General features: G+C 40.0%; 1 protein-coding gene across 3 annotated transcripts in view; it reads right to left on the reverse strand.

The window, feature by feature from the left end:
• LOC23687432 (fibrous sheath CABYR-binding protein) overlaps nt 1-20603 on the reverse strand; it is a 330422-nt gene that overhangs the window by 263026 nt on the left and 46793 nt on the right. For all 3 annotated transcript variants that reach the window (XM_021845617.1, XM_021845614.1, XM_021845618.1), the window contains exon 2: nt 20180-20195. The gene's annotated coding sequence lies outside the window, so the exon portion shown is untranslated. The remainder of the gene's footprint in view (nt 1-20179; nt 20196-20603) is intronic.

Raw genomic sequence — 20603 nt, forward strand, 5'->3', positions numbered from 1 at the left:
AACCGTTCGATGACCCTGGATCGATTCTGCTTTTCGTATAACTTTGAGCAGAAAAACCGACTGTGTTATCCCAGGGTGTTAAGTTCGAACGCGCTTCCTTTCGTTTTTCGATTATCTAAAAATACAGTACCACCCAGTACAGTTGTTCAATGGGCACAGTACAGTTTTTCAATAGGCGTGATTTTTTTTTTACGCGTATCGTTATTTTATACAATCCGATGACCCTGGAGGGATCGGTTTTGCTTTTTACTGGTTATTGAGCAAAAATATTACTGCACAATCGACAAGCATTTCGCGAAATACTATTTATACTATAAATAAGCTATTGTTTTCTCTTTTGATTGCCGGCATTCAAAAGATTAATTTGAAAACGCTCAAACAACAAATATTTATGGTCTATCGCCAGCTTTCTAGGCGAATCCTGACAATATACCTTCCCCAACCTCCAACTCCGTAGCACTTATGAGGGTGTCGCTGAGTCGGTGGCCTCTCATTAAGTAAGTGCTACATCAACATTTCCTTCCCCTATCCCAAGTTACGGTAAAGATGGGCGTGGCCGGGAATAGCGATATTCATGCTTTTAGTATTCTTGTTTATGATTTGAACAAGGTATACTCCCCTGCCTTGTTCTTGAAAGTAGTCAGGACGAGATTATTAAAAAGAAACATGAATGTTGCTAGTATCCAATCTACGAAGTATACCGTAACTACGCTAACGCTAACGCTAACGCTTTCGACCTTTTGTCATAGATTCCGTCACAAAGAAAATAATGATCAATAAACACCTCTAAAACCTTCTCAAAACAATTTCGATCACGCATTTAGGTCTCAGGTAGCACTGTGGGTGCGTTGCGTGCCGTGTGTCCGTGTGTCCGAGCTGCTGCTATATATGATCCAGATCCCCCATTTCTCTAGCTCAGCTAGTGTCTCGATTTGTACCCCCAATGTGTTTCGGAGAATCCACGCACACAAACATGACCCAATAAGATCAATGGCTTGAATTCCGTTTGCATTTGGAATTTTCCACTGAAAAGTGGTGTGATGGGGTGTTTGCCTCGCTCCACCGACAGAATGCACTTGGGAAATATCCTCTCTCTCACTGTGTGGCTCGGTCGGAACCCCAATTGCGAAAATGTTCTGCAAAAGGGGTTTCCCAGCCTAGGCTAGGCTGGAAGCGGCCCTGAGGGGGATGTCTATTGGGGGAACCGAGGGAAGTCCCGACTTGGCAGACAGTGTCACGCACTTTGCAGAAAGGATATAGAATTAGGGGAGATTGCACATTATATACATTTGTCGTTAGTTCCGTCTGTAAACATCGCTCTTAGAAAGGGGGAAAACGGATAAATTTATCGCTTTCTGATAGACTTTCAGCTCAACAGGGAACGTCGCTCGAATGGTTCGTGAATATTACTGTGCTCCTTTGCAACACCCCCTCAGCATTAGTATTAATAATAACGCCATATCGTGACAACTCGTATCCCTTTTGCCTCTTGGAAGAACGATAGACGACTGACTAATGGAGAATAAGCAGGAAAATTGGATGAGATAAACGAAAACTCAATGCTCTTTGGATCGTCATTCTAATGTTTATTCAAAGATCCGAATCTGGATATAATTACTGTCGACAAAAACGCTGTCGGGCTATGGCTATGTCACAGCGAGAATTTCATTCTAGTTTGTGTGTTAACGATAACTAAAGGAAAAAGGAGACTAAGTTTCACTTCATTAAAACACAATTTAGCGCACAACTAATATGTGGCACTACCCTAGTGAATACCCCATTGATTAAAATAGGACTGTCCTAATGGATTCTACTGAAGCGTTAGGAAAATTTGTGATACTTCACTGTCGTATGCGTGGGTTAGTATAAATATCGATTCAAATGGGCAATCGAGAGTACAAGAAAGGAGAAATCATGTTATTCAATCACTGTATAAGTGTATTTTGAAAAAAAAATAGTAAAGATTGAACTGGAACCAGATATTGGGTCACAATATGCGGCGTGTTGAAGTATTTTGCAAAATTTCAGACAATTCCCCCATGCCAAAGTGAATCATTGAAGTTTCCAAATAGTTCTTTACCCTACTTACAAGATTCTTCATGAATTGATCCAACAAATCTATAATAGATTGAAATTCTTCCAAGATTCTCTTTCAGAATACATACAAAAATTAAACCAAGGTTTTTTTATAGAATAACTCCAGAGCAATATCCAGACATTGTTCCAGAAATTTCTTGAGGAAATCTTAAGTCATCCAGGAGTTCTTCCATGGATTTTTTTTTTCCAAGATTTCATAAGTATAGGTTTTAGAACTACCTGAAAAAATAAACAAGTACCGCAATTCGGGGTAACATTGAACGGAATCCTTCTCGTAGAAAATTCGAATCATCATTTATTGACGGAACAATTTCAAAGTATTAGTGGTGCCTCTTTTCTTACATTCATAAGCTAATACAAATTAAGATTTTTGAGAAAATTGCATTTCGTTCATGCGTAAATTAGTCAACTTTTTGAATCAATGATTTTTATCATTATGAATGACACTTCCGAAGATTCATGTCTCACATGTGTTCTGTAAATGGTATGAGCAAGGAAAATGCAATTGTTTCTAAAAATGGCATCGCTAAATACGATTGTGTTGTCAAAACTTTCATAAGTTAATAGGGGTATTCACTTAATGTTGCGTAAACTGAGATATCAGTGAAGAAATATTTCAAACGAAATATTCCCATTCTGACCTGAGGTGAGAAGAAATAATCTAGTAACCCAAAAAAAAATCAGATTTTTCGTTTGTTTGTTTGTGTGACTTCACAGTTTTTATTCGATTTGTGTCAGTCAAGAATTCAGAGTCGGTCATCGACTCGTGACTGCTTTCGTTGCGGTTCCCGGATTCTCACTGACGATTGGCAATTTGCTCTAATATTTTCAACAAAATATCTTAAAAATGGTTTGATGTGTCTGTTTTTTACTGGTTTAGACATTTTTAAACCTAGTACCGTGAATGAATAGCTTTTCACGATCATAAAAATGACCCTAGGTCCTATCGGTTTAACAATCGAATAAAAATCATATGGTTCTTGAAACTTAAACTTGAATGCGGAATACGTTTACTGCCTGGAATCTAATTCGATGTCAAATAATGAGGGTCGATGCGCGTACGTTCAAATTCGGTCGAGAATTTATAGACTTTATTTGCTTAGACTCATACACAACATTGTGCCATAAAATAGTAACATTCGTTTCTAATTGGGACAAAATGGAACAGGACGAATAATACTTGGAGAGGGCAGTGTCTCTGGCTCAATCGTCAATCGCATACATAACATTCCTGCAACCATTTTCTTCAAAGCTTCTCCAAATCTTTTGCTAATCCTGCTCTTATAATCGTTTTCCAGTTATCTCTCAGCTTTTCATGCAGGAGATTCTTAAACCAATAATTTAAGCAACTTTTTTTTATTGAATTCGTTTTCGTTTGTTTGTTTATCAATAACACAGTTGATAAAAGTTGATATAACGACCGACGCATTCTTGGATGATCGACTGTTGAATCTCAACACATTGAAATATTTCGTACACAGCTTACGCAATTTTGTGAAATATTTAAGATAATCCGTTTACCACGATATACGCAGAAATTTACGCGAATAAGTGAATACCCCTAATCAATTATGCAACATTAAAGAACAACTATTAAGAATGCAGAATTTCCTTAGAAAATGGCCTACCTTTAGGCGTATTCCGCGGTTCAAAGTGTTTGTCTTCATAATCGGCTTCTTCAGGGGCCATGATTTAAGAAAGCAACGATATTTTCAATATTACCGATCGTTTTTTCACATGGGTGATCAATGTACCAGCAATGGTGATCGATATTGGATGAGGTACTAAATTGCGGTGCGCAGCTTTAAGTTCGATTTTCCCACCGAAAAAGCATCCTAAACTGGCTGCGGTCGTGCGGGAAAAATCTATCCACCAGACAGTTACAGGTTCTACCGAACCACACTGGACGAAAGAACTGTAACAATTGAGTCCCTGAGGAAAGTCCCAAACGGACCGAAACGTTGAACAAAATAACAGTTTTTAATGTTGTCAAGACTGAAAAGCCAATATATCACCAACATAAGAACACTGAGAAGCAGACTCTGTCCCAGTGAGGACGTAATGCCAAGAAGAAGAAGAAGTTAAGATGCAAATTAAATTCCAAGATTCAGTATTTTCTCTTAGGATACATTCAACATTATTCCTAACATTTCCTCATGGCCTCCTCCAACGATTCATCCAGAAACTTCCCAAAGAGTGCTTCAGGAATTTAGCTCGGAATTTGTCAAGAAATCCATCAAAGAAATTTTCAAATCTTAAAATAATCTTAGAAATAGATAATGGATTCCACAGGAGAGAACTCATGCAAGCATATCTGAAGGAACTTCGTGACCCTTGATGAAGTCATATAAGATATCCTAGAACAGGCCTGCCCAACCTTTTTGAATCGCGGGCCAAATCTCAGCTACAAGATTTGGTGGTGGGCCATTTTTTTTGTAGTTTACTAATCCATAAACAAATCAATTTTCATAAAATGAAACAAAAGTCTGGCAGTAATAATTTTATTTTTTATAAAAATTAAAAAGATTGTTGCTGTTTAGCACCTTTTCCGAGTATGAGGAATGGAATTTTTTTTATCTGAATCTGAATATTAGAATGGATAAATGGAGTTTTTATAAGAAAACGATCCATAATTCTCTCAGAAAGTCCAGGATTCTCAAAGAATCATGCCCTGGACTTTTCGAGAAAGCTGCTCAAGATTCTGCAAGAAATTGCTGAGGATTAAATGAGGATCATGCGCAGGATTTTGTGAAAATTGTGTAGATCTTCATGTCAAAATCTTGCTTAAGATTTGTTTTATTTTATAGTCCTGCCCAGGAATCTGTGGAATTGCTTTGTAGTATTTACATTTTTGTTTTTTGGCTCAGAATTCCATTAGAATTTTAACTTGGATTATGTGAACGCACTGCCCATAATTATGTAAGGATTATTTAGCAGATTCAGTCTTTGTTTCGTGGCGCGGTAAATGGCTGGGCATGGCGTACCATTGGTACCTCGCGTACCTGCAGGAATAAAATAGACCCCTTTGTGCGGTCCTTAGCCTCTTGCCCAGCAACTCCTATCCCTACCTCCTCGTGGTACTGGCCGGGGTACGAGTAACCTTGGGGAAGATCGGGTAACCAACCCCCGGTGGGAACTTTGGTCGTATGCTGACAGGGAAGGGGGGGTTTGCTTTTGCAAACCTGGAGCGTCTGTACTCCACGTTAGGAGCGGCTCACAACAGCGTCTGTTCCCCATGTCAGGGGCGGCTGATCATCGTCCGAGTGCCAGAGAAGGACTCTAAGCTAAACTGCGCACTATGGCCCTCCGAACATTTAGGGGGAATGGTCCTCCGGAAATCTAGGGGGTTGGTGTCAGGCCCTGCGAGCCAGCCGTAAAAACACATCAGCACAGGAACGTCAACGAGAGAATACGGACCGGAACAATCGGCAAAGACCACAGCGACGAAAATGGACTAGCGATTGGAAACTCGGTACGTGGAACTGCAAATCTCTCAACTTCATTGGAAGTACTCGCATACTCTCCGATGTACTGAAGACCCGCGGTTTCGACATCGTAGCGCTGCAGGAGGTGTGCTGGACAGGAGCATTGGTGCGAACGTTAAGAGGTAATCATACCATCTACCAGAGCTGCGGCAACACACGCGAGCTGGGAACAGCTTTTATAGTGATGGGTGACATGCAAAGGCGCGTGATCGGGTGGTGGCCGATCAATGAACGAATGTGCAAGTTAAGAATCAAAGGCCGATTCTTTAACTTCAGCATAATCAACGTGCATAGCCCACACTCCGGAAGCACTGATGATGACAAGGACGCATTTTACGCGCAGCTCGAACGCGAGTACGACCGCTGCCCAAGCCACGACGTCAAGATCATCATAGGAGATTTGAATGCTCAGGTTGGCCAGGAGGAGGAGTTCAGACCGACGATTGGAAAGTTCAGCGCCCACCGGCTGACGAACGAGAACGGCCTACGACTGATAGATTTTGCCGCCTCCAAGAACATGGCCATTCGAAGCACCTATTTCCAGCACAGCCTCCCGTATCGGTACACCTGGAGATCACCTCAGCAGACAGAATCGCAAATCGACCACGTTTTGATCGATGGACGGCACTTCTCCGACATAACCGACGTCAGAACCTATCGTGGCGCCAACATTGACTCCGACCACTACCTGGTGATGGTGAAACTGCGCCCAAAACTATCCGTCATCAACAATGTACGGTACCGACGCCCGCCCCGGTACAATCTCGAGCGGCTGAAACAACCGGATGTTGCCAATGCGTACGCGCAGCATCTTGAGGCAGCGTTGCCGGATGAGGGCGAGCTCGATAGGGCCCCTCTTGAGGACTGCTGGAGGACAGTCAAAGCAGCCATTAACGACGCTGCCGAAAGCGTTGTCGGATATGTGGAACGGAGCTCAAGAAACGATTGGTTCGACGAGGAGTGCCAAGAGGTTTTAGAGGAGAAGAATGCAGCGCGGGCTGCAATGCTGCAGCATGGTACGCGGCAAAACGTGGAACGATACAGACTGAAGCGGAAACAGCAAACCCGCCTATTCCGGGACAAAAAGCGCCGCCTGGAAGAGGTGGAATGCCAAGAGATGGAGTTGCTGTACCGTTCTCAAGAAACGCGGAAGTTCTATCAGAAGCTCAACACATCCCGCAAAGGCTTCGTGCCGCGAGCTGAGATGTGCCGGGATAAGGATGGGAGCATCTTGACGGACGGACGCGAGGTGATCGAAAGGTGGAAGCAGCACTACGATGAACACCTGAATGGCGCAGAGAACACAGGCACAGAAGGTCAGGACAGCGAAGGCGATGGCTACGTCAGCACAGCGGATAGCGGAAATCAACCAGCTCCCACGATGGGGGAAGTTAAGGATGCCATTCAACAGCTCAAGAACAACAAAGCCGCTGGCAAGGATGGTATCGGAGCCGAACTCATCAAGATGGGCCCGGACAGGCTGGCCGCTTGTCTGCATCGGCTGATAGTCAGAATCTGGGAAACGGAACAGCTACCGGAGGAGTGGAAGCAAGGCGTTATATGCCCTATCTACAAAAAGGGCGACAAACTGGAGTGTGAAAATTATCGTGCAATCACCATCCTAAACGCCGCCTATAAAGTGCTATCCCAGATTCTCTTCCGTCGTCTATCACCTATAGCAAACGAGTTCGTGGGAAGTTATCAAGCAGGTTTCATAGACGGCCGCTCGACAACGGACCAGATCTTTTCCGTGCGGCAAATCCTCCAGAAATGCCGTGAGTACCAGGTCCCTACGCACCATTTGTTCATCGATTTCAAGGCGGCATACGATAGTATCGACCGCATAGAGCTATGGAAAATCATGGACGAGAACAGCTTTCCCGGGAAGCTCACAAGATTGATCAGAGCAACGATGGACGGTGTGCAAAACTGCGTGAAGATCTCGGGCGAACACTCCAGTTCGTTCGAGTCTCGGCGGGGACTACGACAGGGCGATGGACTTTCGTGCCTGTTGTTCAATATTGCGCTTGAAGGTGTCATGCGGAGAGCCGGACTTAACAGTCGAGGCACGATTTTCACGAGATCCGGACAATTTGTTTGCTTCGCGGACGACATGGATATTATTGGGAGAAAATTTGAAACGGTGGCAGATTTGTTCACCCGCCTGAAACGCGAAGCAACAAGAGTCGGACTAATGGTGAATGCGTCGAAAACAAAGTACATGCTGGTTGGCGGAACTGAGCGCGACAGGACCCGCCTAGGAAGCAGTGTTACGATAGACGGGGATACCTTCGAGGTGGTGGACGAGTTCGTCTACCTCGGATCCTTGTTGACGGCTGACAACAATGTTAGTCGGGAAATACGAAGGCGCATCATCAGCGGAAGTCGTGCCTACTATGGGCTCCAGAAGAAACTGCGGTCAAGAAAGATTCACCTCCGCACCAAATGCACGATGTACAAAACGCTCATAAGACCGGTAGTCCTCTATGGGCATGAGGCGTGGACTATGCTCGAGGAGGACTTGCAAGCTCTTGGGGTTTTCGAACGCCGAGTGCTAAGGACGATCTTCGGCGGCGTGCAGGAGAACGGCGTGTGGCGGCGAAGGATGAACCACGAGCTCGCTCAACTCTACGGCGAACCCAGTATCGTGAAGGTAGCTAAAGCTGGAAGGATACGCTGGGCAGGGCATGTTGCAAGAATGCCGGACAACAACCCTGTAAAGATGGTGTTCGCCACGAATCCGGTCGGAACAAGAAGGCGTGGGGCGCAGCGAGCTAGGTGGATTGATCAGGTACACCAGGACCTGGAGAGCGTGGGTCACAGTCGAGGATGGAGAGAAGCGGCCATGAACCGAGGGAATTGGCGAAATATTGTTGGCGAGGCTTTATCAAGATAATTGATGTAAAGCCAAATAAGTAAGTAAGTAAGTAAGTCTTTGTTTCGTCGAGGATGAAGATTGTTCAAGATTTTGTATGAACCCTGCACAAGGTTTGCATGAAATTCATGACTTTATGAGAGTTATGTCCAAGATTTTTTGAGAAACTTCCTAATATTTTAGATAATTCTACCCAGCATTTTGTTTGAAATATTCCCAGAATTGTATGAAATTCACGTCCAGGATTTTGAGAATCCAGTGAGATTTTGTTTGACCAATTTGACCTACAACTGTTAACGTTCGAGGGGGATTCACTTTATGTTTCTATCAAGTAGATAAAACTTCAACTTCAAGCTAATGTTCTAACGGATAGGGTAGGTGTATCAGTTATGGTCGTAGCGATTCTCTATAGTGCCATATGTTTTTGAAAGGTTTTGTATATTTTTGTACGTATGGTCAAATAAGGAACCACTATGACCATAACATTCAGTATTAAAAATCTGTATAAAGTGCATAGATTCGAGCTACTCAACATTCACTCATTCTTAAAATTAGGAATTTTAGTAAAATTCAGTTTAGGGAAGGTGTACCGGTATTCGCCATGTATCAGTTATTCGCCACCCCGGATTATATACCGTTCAACGACATATCTTCTTCTTTTCTGGCGTTACGTCCCCACTGGGACAGAGCCTGATTCTCAGCTTAGTGTTCTTATGAGCACTTCCACAGTTATTAACTGAGAGCTTACTATGCCAATGACCATTTTTGCATGCGTATATCGTGTGGCAGGTACGAAGATACTCTATGCCCTGGGAAGTCGAGAAAATTTCCAACCCGAAAAGATCCAGTGGTCCAGTATTCGCCACCACCAACCGAAAGTTTTCAATCCATGCTTAGCAGGGAAAATATAAAAACTAATCAGAAACTTTGTTTTTCATTTTCATTTTCATTTTCATTTTGCAGCGTTTGGTGGGGCAATGAGAGCGCAAGTCAGTCCAAAGCCGGGGGAAGGGATAGGTAATGGCCGTAATAGTCTATGCGGACCACTTGAACACCATCGGAAAGGATAAGAAGGGTTGGGGTAGGGTATAGGGAATGGAGAAGACTTGACACAGTAATGCAATTAATGCTGCAAAATGTAAATGTGCTGAAAGCAATTTAATTTGAGTTTTGAAGTTTGATTTGACTTAATGAAATTCCAAATAGACCGGCCAAGTACAAGTAAGTAAGAATAAGCTGATCGCTTTCTAGAAATTTTAAAAACAACAAAATAATAACAATATGAGATTGATGCTAAGGGCTGCTGATGGCACGATGCGACGCTTTAAGAGATTTTGATACTGATTGAACATTACTATAAAAAGCGCAATTCAATTGGTGATGATAACTTTACAAACTTTATCTGTTTTTGCACTGATTGACGATGCTGATTTATATAAAAATATTTGATATTATTAGTTCATTTGTTTGTGTGATCTATGAGTTAATGATGGAGAAATTTTACATACCCTTGATGATTATACTTCCCTGACCAGAAATATTCTATTTTGAGCACTCTTTTCGAAGCTATTTTATCCAGGTATCCATGTACTGCTTTAAATCCTGAAATTATTCTTATTGTGCATGTTCATGCATTATATTAGTGATGCTCATAATCATGCAACAGATAAGAAGGAGAGAAAGAGAGAATATAGGAAAAGTGATTAGTAATGAGTTAATTATGTAGTTTTGTTAGAATTATAAACAATTAAACAGTAGTAATGAATGGCTTATAAAATGATTTTGCAGCACAGCTGAGCCTTTCGGATCTTAAGACCGATGTATAAAAATAATTTGTTTCGAAATTGTCCGCGTGGTCTTCTAGTGCCCCTATTAGATAAGAATCAGTCATAGACATACATACCGAATGCTCGCCATGACCCTATGACCAACATTTGTATATGTATAGCCTTAGCTGATGTGGCTTTTCTAATAGGTAATTCTTTCACTCATTGATTGTCTTCAAAACCTTGTCATGTATAGAAAATTGATTTTATTTTATTTATTACTACATTGAAGCTAAATTGTACTTATTAAGTATTAGGTATTATTTTGTTTTTTATCACTATTGATATTATCAAGGCCAGAATTCCCAGTGAGTGAAGAATTTTATAGTACTAGAACACCATAGAAGATCGCTAAACATTACCTAATCATGGAACGGCTTTTTGCTCTATTATTTTAGGTAGATGCTATTGATCTCCCTTTGCTCCTATCCGCAACCCGGTGCACGCGCCCTGTTGGTTTTCGAAAACCTCGTAGAAGATTACAAACCGTCAATGGCATTCCCAATTACTACCCCACATTGCACATTCAAGGGTCTGATTGTGCTCCTAACTCACCCTCAGTTCGTAATCTTCTCGCCAGTTTGAAATTATATTTTCCCGAAGTGAAAGTTATTTTGATGAGTGATAGCCTAGTGCAGCTCAACTGCATAGTACAGTAGTTTAACCAGAATGTTAAGGTCATAAGATAAAATCTAAATTTTGTAATAAAAAGGTTGCCATTGCTTTGAAATTCACCCGACATCTAATCAAAACTACTAACAACAGCGATCAATTATCAAAATTCATCGCTCCCTGGAAAATATAATCCCAAGCCCAGGGAAAAACTAATCAGAAACTTTGTTTTTGTATTAAAAATGGTGGTGGCGAATACTGGACCACTTGCACCAGTATTCGCCACGATTTTAATTTCCGTTCCTGAATTCGCCACTTACGTTGATTTCTTATAGAGGGTGGCGAATCAGGAACAGGTGGCGAAAAATAGGTGCAAAGGAGCAAATATTTTAAGGAAAACGATTTTTTCTATTATTTTCTGAGAAAATTTTGCGGTTTCCAAGAATGTTTCCGTATCATCTTGAAGCAATTTAGCGAACACTAAACATTTGGCAACCATATATGTCGTTGGGGCCCAGATAGCCGTAGCGTAAACGCGCAGCTATTCAGCAAGACCAAGCTGAGGGTCGTGGGTTCGAATCCCACCGGTCGAGGATCTTTTCGGGTTGGAAATTTTCTCGACTTCCCAGGGCATAGAGTATCTTCGTACCTGCCACACGATATACGCATGCAAAAATGGTCATTGGCATAGTAAGCTCTCAGTTAATAACTGTGGAAGTGCTCATAAGAACACTAAGCTGAGAATCAGGCTCTGTCCCAGTGGGGACGTAACGCCAGAAAAGAAGAAGATATGTCGTTGAACGGTATATAATCCGGGGTGGCGAATAACTGATACATGGCGAATACCGGTACACCTTCCCTAAACTGAATTTTACTAAAATTCCTAATTTTAAGAATGAGTGAATGTTGAGTAGCTCGAATCTATGCACTTTATACAGATTTTTAATACTGAATGTTATGGTCATAGTGGTTCCTTATTTGACCATACGTACAAAAATATACAAAACCTTTCAAAAACATATGGCATCATAAAGAATCGCTACGACCATAACTGATACACCTACCCTATCCGTTAGAACATTAGCTTGAAGTTGAAGTTTTATCTACTTGATAGAAACATAAAGTGAATCCCCCTCGAACGTTAACAGTTGTAGGTCAAATTGGTCAAACAAAATCTCACTGGATTCTCAAAATCCTGGACGTGAATTTCATACAATTCTGGGAATATTTCAAACAAAATGCTGGGTAGAATTATCTAAAATATTAGGAAGTTTCTCAAAAAATCTTGGACATAACTCTCATAAAGTCATGAATTTCATGCAAACCTTGTGGTCCAGTATTCGCCACCACCATTTTTAATACAAAAACAAAGTTTCTGATTAGTTTTTATATTTTCCCTGCTAAGCATGGATTGAAAACTTTCGTTTGATGTATTGATAGTAACCAAAGGTCTTTTAATTTATGTATAAACAATATTTTTCCTTAGGATGGCCAAAACTGGTACACCTACCCTATATGAACTTGAACTTCAAGTTGATAGATTACACTGCGGAACACATTTTTGTCTCAAGCATCGAAATACCGCTATATACTTATTTAAAGGTTGCTGAATCCATTGCCGTTTTCAAAAATATTATAGCACGTCTAATTTTTGAGATATTGGCTGATGAAAATGAAAAATTTGTCTATATCAACCAACTTGCATGCAAGTTTGCCAACTTTATAGGCAATTTATTTGCTTAATTTGCCACAGAATTCAAACTTTATGTGTATAACAATACTTATCAGCAAAGTTCATAATACCATCGATGCTTAAAAGTTATTTTTTAGTGTTTTCGAAAAGTATTGTATTTTGCCATATAAGAGAAACGAAGAGTTTTGTATGGAGACTGTAAGCATGTTGAAAAAATCGATTTGATCTCAATTTTATCGTACAATTTCAACCAAATTCTATCTGAAATGAAAGTTGAGGTCCTATTTTGTATGCTAGCTGGATTGGATCACAAAAAAGTCTGATAAATCATACTTTAAATTTAATGTAAACATCAATTAAACCAGTGTTGTATACAACTTTGGCGACCTGTAGCTAAAAATTGTGACTCACTGCACGTTTCTGAGAACGGCATTAGATTCAGCGACCAAAAATCTGCTAGAGACACATAATTTAATAACTGAGAAATGCAAAAAAGGCATATTTGTTACGCTGTGTTATTCAACGAGCCAGATATGAGACAAATCTTTAAAATATTCGCCGGCCGTTGGGCAGCCTTGTCCTAGAAAAAAAAAGCCGGGGTAAGGGATAGGTAATGGCCGTAATAGTCTATGCGGACCACTTGAACACCATCGGAAAGGATAAGAAGGGTTGGGGTAGGGTATAGGGAATGGAGACTTGACACAGTAATGCGATTAATGCTGCAAAATGTAAATGTGCTGAAAGCAATTTAATTTGAGTTTTGAAGTTTGATTTGACTTATTAAAATTCCAAATAGATCGGCCATTGTACAAGTAAGAAAGAATATGCTGATCGCTTTCTAGAAATTTTATAAACAACAAAATAATAACAATATGAGAGTGATGCTAAGGGCTGCTGATGGCACAATGCGACGCTTTAGGAGATTTTGATACTGAATGAACATTACTATACAGAGCGCAATTTAATCGATGGTGATAACTTTACAAACTTTATCTGTTTTTACACTGATTGACGATGCTGATTTATATAAAAATATTTAAAAAATATTTGATATTAGTTCATTTGTTTGTGTGATCTAGGTGTTAATAATGGAAAAATTTTACATACCCTTGATGAAATACTTCCCTGACCAGAAATATTATATTTTGAGCGCCCTTTTCGAAGCTATTCTATCCAGGTATCCATGTACTGCTTTCAATCCTGAAATTATTCTTATTGTGCATGCTCATGCAGTCATGCATTATATTAGTGATGCTCATAATCATGCAACAGATAAGGAGAGAAAAAGAGAATATAGGAACAGTGATTAGTAATGAGTTAATTATGTAGTTTTGTTAGAATTATAAACAATTAAACAGCAGTAATGAATAACTTATATAATTACTTTGCAGCATAGCTGAGCCTTTCGGAACGTAAGACCGATGTATAAAAATAATTTGTTTCGAAATTGTCCGCGTGGTCTTCTAGTGCCCCTATTAGATCAGAATCAGTCATAGACATACATATCGAATGCTCGCCATGACCCTATGACCAACATTTGTATATGTATAGACTTAGCTGATGTGGCTTTTCTAATAGGTAGTTCTTTCACTCATTGATTGTCTTCAAAACCTTGTCAAGTATAGAAAATTGATTTTATTTCATTTATTACTACATTAAAGCTACATTGTACTTATTAAGTATTAGGTATTATTTTATGTTTTTATCACTATTGATATTATCAAGGCCAGAATTCCCAGTGAGTGAAGAATTTTATAGTACTAGAACACCATAGAAGATCGCTTAACATTACCTAATCATGGAACGGCTTTTTGCTCTATTATTTTAGGTAGATGCTATTGATCTCCCTTTGCTCCTATCCGCAACCCGGTGCACGCGCCCTGTTGGTTTTCGAAAACCTCGTAGAAGATTACAAACCGTCAATGGCATTCCCAATTACTACCCCACATTGCACATTCAAGGGTCTGATTGTGCTCCTAACCCACCCTCAGTCTGTAATCTTCTCGCCAGTTTGAAATTATATTTTCCCGAAGTGAAAGTAATTTTGATGAGTGATAGCGTAGTGCAGCCCAACTGCATAGTACAGTAGTTTAACCAGAATCTTTAGGTCAGAAGATAAAATCTAAATTTTGTAATAAAAAGGTTGCCATTGCTTTGAAATTTACCCAACATCTAATCAAAACTACTAACAACAGCGATCAATTATCAAAATTCATCGCTCCCTGGAAAATATAATCCCAAGCCCAGGGAAAAAAATGGTGTAATGATTATTAGAAAAATATCAAACGAAAGCCCGAAAGATCTGCTGGAGTAATTATTTGAGGCATTGGTGGAACATTTTTTGGAGGATTTTTCAGTACAATCCCAAAAGGAGTTATCAGATTGATAAAATCTATTGGGAAATGTTTCTAGGAGTCCCTGAAAAAATGGCTTAAGTGAATTGCTGATCAAATAAGCTTAGAAAACTCTGAAATAATTGCTCCTAAAATTTTCGAGTTCACTTTCACAAATTTCACGTATTCTCAGGCAATAAAAGACAAGAATTGTTGCTTGGTAACATATCAACCTGGCATTTGATAGCTGAGAATCGGTAGAAATTAAAAAAAAAAAAACAGAATTTTTCACAATCGAACCCGTAAAAATAAACTAAGTGTAATTATTTCAGTAATAAGATTCGATCCTTCATCGAATGAGTAATTCCTACCACAATACCAGATCCGTCCCGTCTACCTTTATCGAGGAGAAGTGAAACATAAAAGAGGCTAGAGACCATTTTGCTTGAAGATAAACTCAAGAGACCTTTTATTACAAATAGGTACAGACTTGCATAAAAAAAGTGACCAAATATCTAAAAAGAGACCTGCTCCAAGCCCTCGATCTTGTAACTTTAATTTCCAGTCAATCGTCACCTCAACAGTCGGCACTTGCCCTCAATGCATCGTTTAACGTTTCTCTCGCGTCGGCCAGCGATGACATTCGTACATCCGCTTGGAGCGCAATCGATTGTAAATAAGTTAGTATGACACAGCACCATGCAGCAAAAAGAAGAAACAGCAACTGCATCCCCAAACACGGGCTTGGCTCGCTGGCACACCGTAGATAGATCAACAAAGACCAGATGTCCTTATTGAGCGTTGTGGGGCCTCGTTTAACTCCCATTTAACTGGGGGAGGCAGCAGCAGGGAGCGGCGCGCGAATTCGATGTGCAGTTCGTCGCTTCTGGTACCTAGAGATCGATGATTTGTGTGTCAACCGCCGCCGGCCGCCACAAAGTGAGAGGGCTACAGGAGATATTTGCACATCTTAAGCCTAGCCTCTTTGTGCCGAGAAAACCATCGTCGTCGTCTTTAAGCGGGTTTAATGACATTTCTTCAACGATTGGCTGCTGGACTGGGAAGGGTGGAACTGTCGTCGGTAGGTGAAAGGAGTGCAACAGTGATTTCAAAGCCAAACAAAGCGCCGAATACGACGGCGATGGCAGGCAGAAGCGTGCATCCGTTGATGCAAATGCAAAACCAACGACGAGCTGTTTCTGTCCTTACATTTTGCTGGGTATGCGGGGGGCAATGTATGGTCGATGGGAGGTAGAAGAAGCCTATGAACTGCGCCGTGTGTTGCCATGTTGTAGGACAAAATGTGTCAGGATTCTAAGATATCTTTCTGCAAAGCAAGTGGACAGGTTTGAATCCAGACACGGCGGTGTATAAATGGGTAAGAGGAAAGGTGTCATATTCTTCGAGAGTGATGGCAAGCCGCGTTTTCGAGCAGTGTGGCGAGCAATGCTCTTGGAATATTAATCATCTCTATCTCGATTCTTTGGCTTCGCTTCCGTTGTGGTGAAATAGATGGTAATCTACGATGGCGTGTAGAGGCATTACTATATGACTAATGCTATTCTACGACATGCGTCTCGGGTCGTGTGGTTGGGATAGTGTTTCACTGATTTTAAAAAAGTTTGCTGCTTTTCGAGCAGGTGTTCCAAGCGGGATTGCAGTACTACAGTTGACAATGTTCCTTTAATCAAGGAATATGATTCCCCGTTTGGAATTAATGTCCTACAACTCACTTCACAGTTCAATCAGACGTGAAGGGACTGGGCGATGGTCTGGTCATGCTTTGTGAGAATATTGCATGTAGATAATGGCTGCCACCAACGCATTCCCGGGTCTTGTCTTTCTCTCGAAGTCTGTCGCTAGGTTAGAAGGAAGAAAACGACTGTCTGTGCGTAGGTGTGACCGAAGATTTATATGCATCGTTCGTCGTGTTTGCCCGGGAAAATGAGCCCCCTTGTAGTCCTTTACGTTGCAGGTCCTCTCAGTAAGGAAACAAGTTTTGAATTGCTTCTTCATTCGCTGGTAGCAATGATTCGTGCCTGATTCATTGGCTGGCAGAGAATTGAACAAAATTCGTAATAACGGGAATAGTTTTCCTGTTTTGAAATAATTTCATTCAATTTTCTTTTACTTTTCACTTAATCTGGAACAAGAAAGAAGTTGATAATGAAATATATCGTTCTATAGCTCATTTGTCCATTTCATTTTTCTAACAATTCAGGCACTACTAGTAATACAAATAATTGCTGAGCAATCATCCTTCTTCTTATTAATGGCATTACGTGTTCACTGGGACCGAGCTTGCTTCTCAGATTAGTGTTCAATGAGCACTTCCACAGTTATTACCTAAGAGCTTTGCTTTTGCGCTTTGCGCATTCGTATATCGTGTGGCATCCACGATGATACTGTATGTCCAGGGAAGCCTAGACCCCATCAGCGTAGCTTTCTTTGTAGCCGCGGGCGTTATCCAGACTAAAAAGGCACTGAGCAATCATCTGTTCGTCATAATTTTTGACCGACGATATACCTTGTACAGGGTGGCCAGCGAAAAGTCAATTTAAAATTCCCGGTTTTCTCCCGGTTTTTTCCCGATATTTCAAAAATATTCCCGGTTTAATGATATGCTAAGAAACATTTTTGCGATTTTTTTTACTATTTCAAACGACTTTTAAGTACGAGTTTTTTGTTTAAACCAAAGCATTTCTATTAGGGGTAGACGGAAATCAGATATTTTGCTGCGCATTCAAACTTTCTGGGCTTATACAGATTCTGCTAAATTTCAGTTTGATCTATGAAACGATATTTTACGACGGTCATTTTAGGTAATCGTAAAATTTGTTATGAAAAAGTTCAGTGCTTAAAAAAGATTGACCCTTGTTTATATTATGGGATCAAGTCAATCTTTGAATGAATCATAGTTTAAATTTTAAACGGTCACAGGTTTGGTAGACATAAAAATGAATATATCAATTGTTCAACATTTCGTTCCATGGTCATCAGCATATAATTTTTTGTTATGTTTTATCCCCACAAATCTAGAACATTTTCTCAGGGCAATTATTTCTGATAAAAAATAAATAATATGTTCTTGGCTTTATTGACTAACTTGGGATTCGAATTCAAAAACATTAGTTAAAACACTTTAAAGTATAGATCAGTGATTCCCAAAGTGGGCGAATTCACCCCTCTGGGGCGATTTTCAGGCTCAAGTGGGCGAAAATTTGTAAAACAGAATTTGGGGGGCGAAAAATCTAGAAAAGGGGCTAAAAAGCTAACACGGGAGCATTTTAAAATAATTACTCCTAGTCTTTGAAGGACACATATCTGATGGTTAATCAATTCCAAACTTAACTATTTCCAGGACTATTTTACCTTAAACCGTTATATCTCTAATCATGATCATTTTCAAATTATGATAGACAACACTTGATGATTGTGTGATGCATTCAGGTGCATTTTTAATATCATGAGTTTTTAGAACGGACAAAAAAATCTAATGTGCCTGTTTTGATGTTCCGGTTGCACTCTTTTTCACTAGTTATTATGGTACAAATCATATTAGAAAAACATTTTGAAAAATTTAGCAATCGGGTTCCAACGATTCTAAAGACGTAATTTCTTCAAATGTATTTTTAAAAAGTGTTTTAAAAATACATTTGAAGAATTTTTAGAGATGCGTCAGATTTGAACTTTCAGAACTTCCGAAAAAAATCGAGTTTTCTTGGTGTTAGAAAAATTGCATTGAACAATGAGTTGAAAAACATTCTGGATTTTCATATATGTTTCAGGGTATTTGGATTGGATAAAAATGCGTTCCCAGAAACATCAAACATTTATTATTCACAATTTCTGAAAATTATGCGGATATGCGAGTTAAGGAAATTTTTTGGCGTACAGCGCCTAATTAAAATATGTGAATCACATATTAGAGGGCCTCAAGGGGGCGAAAGTTGAAAAAGTTTGGGAAGCACTGGTATAGATTGTGCTGGTTAAAACATTACTTGGTATGCAAAATTTTCCCGGTACTAATTGAAATTCCCGTATGTTTCCCGGTTTTCTCCCGGTGATTCGAAATTCCCGGCTTTTTCCCGGTTTTCCCGATTTCCCGGTGCGCTGGTCACCCTGCTTGTATTTTATATGTAATTGATTCAAGTAACCTATAAAAACAACGTATAAGGCATATATCGATTTACGATATTAGATATCGATTGACGGATTCCAAGGATTAATGTAGACAATAGAAGATGAACTTGAGGTGGTAGATAACAACTATTGTAATAGGCGATATGTGCAAGTTCTTCAGAAAAAAAAACTTATGGCTAAAAGAATACCTTATGGCTAAAACGATACCGGGAGATCGTAAAAGTAAGTACCGGTGCTCGTGGTGACCTTCAAGTGTGCCCAAGGGTCAACTCGGCCCCGAACGCACAGCATGAACGAACCGTGATGGAATTCACGTGCGAATGCGATAGGACCACGATAAATGGGTAATTAATTTAACTCACGCATTCTCCGCGCGAGGTGCCACCCAAAATGGGAGGTTCGGTTGAATGTTTGAAGAATGTGCAGAATGTAGATTTGAGGAAGAGAGAAAATATATTTGAATGGCATAAAAATGAAATATACAAATGGAATCGCTATTGAACGATAAGGAGAAAACATGCGACAGGGGTTTTTAATTTGCATCCTGTCGAAAAATAGGATAATTTACGGCTTCGACGGCTAGTGTTTCTTTTGTAGATACCAGCATTTCCTGGGTCCCGGTTTCGTTTTTCAGATTCTAACTGCCATTCAATTTGACCTTTGCGATGATGCTGACTTATATTGTCATCTGAATTGACGTAGGTGCCCATCATCGCCTGTATATTTGAAATTTCTCAAAAATGTTCAGCATGATTTAATCAGGTACATTTGATACTAGAAATTGAATTGAATTTCCTCAATTATATTATACATTATTATTATATTGATAACTATTCGATTCCAATAGCTAAACAATTTCATTTGAAAAACTGTTGTCATAAACAGAAACAAACATTTTGTACCGTGCACAAACAAAATAATAGAACAGAATCATAGTTTTTTGAACCATTTTCGTACCGTACTACGAAAAAAGCTGTTATTCTGGTCGAGCTGTGAAACTCGAACACAATATTCTTGTATTACCTCCTCTCTAAACCACTTGTTCTGAAAAACACCACTTTTCAGTTCCATAGAAGCTTCCTAATCTGCTGCCATCATGCTGGTTGAGAACTTACCTTGTTGAAGTCAATTCTGCAATAAAGAAGAAAACGAAAAGCACCAGATTAGTACAGATTAAAGAGGGAGCGCCACACAATGTAAATTAGTTTTAATTCTGCGAAATAGGGGTAACCTCGAAGCCTGTTACCCAATTGAATGACTGTGTCAAACGCCTAGCCATTTCCCCTTCTCATAACGGAGTGTAGGGGAAGTGGTGGTAAAATGAACAGGGGTGGTTAAATGAACACCGTTCCTTTTACCGAGAAAAAACAAATTTCGATGAATTTTTATCACGCACGGACGATTTAGAGCATAAATCTGAGTGTTCGAGTTGATACGGAGGTCAATTGAAGTGAAAATATCAACAAAAACAAAGATTTTAGAAAACCACGTTTGAAAATTAGAACTGACGTAACTTTTAGCTCGAAAGGCTTGAGGTTT

The sequence above is a fragment of the Aedes aegypti genome, chromosome 2 (genome assembly GCF_002204515.2).
Source record: "Aedes aegypti strain LVP_AGWG chromosome 2, AaegL5.0 Primary Assembly, whole genome shotgun sequence".
Lineage (NCBI taxonomy): Eukaryota > Metazoa > Arthropoda > Insecta > Diptera > Culicidae > Aedes > Aedes aegypti.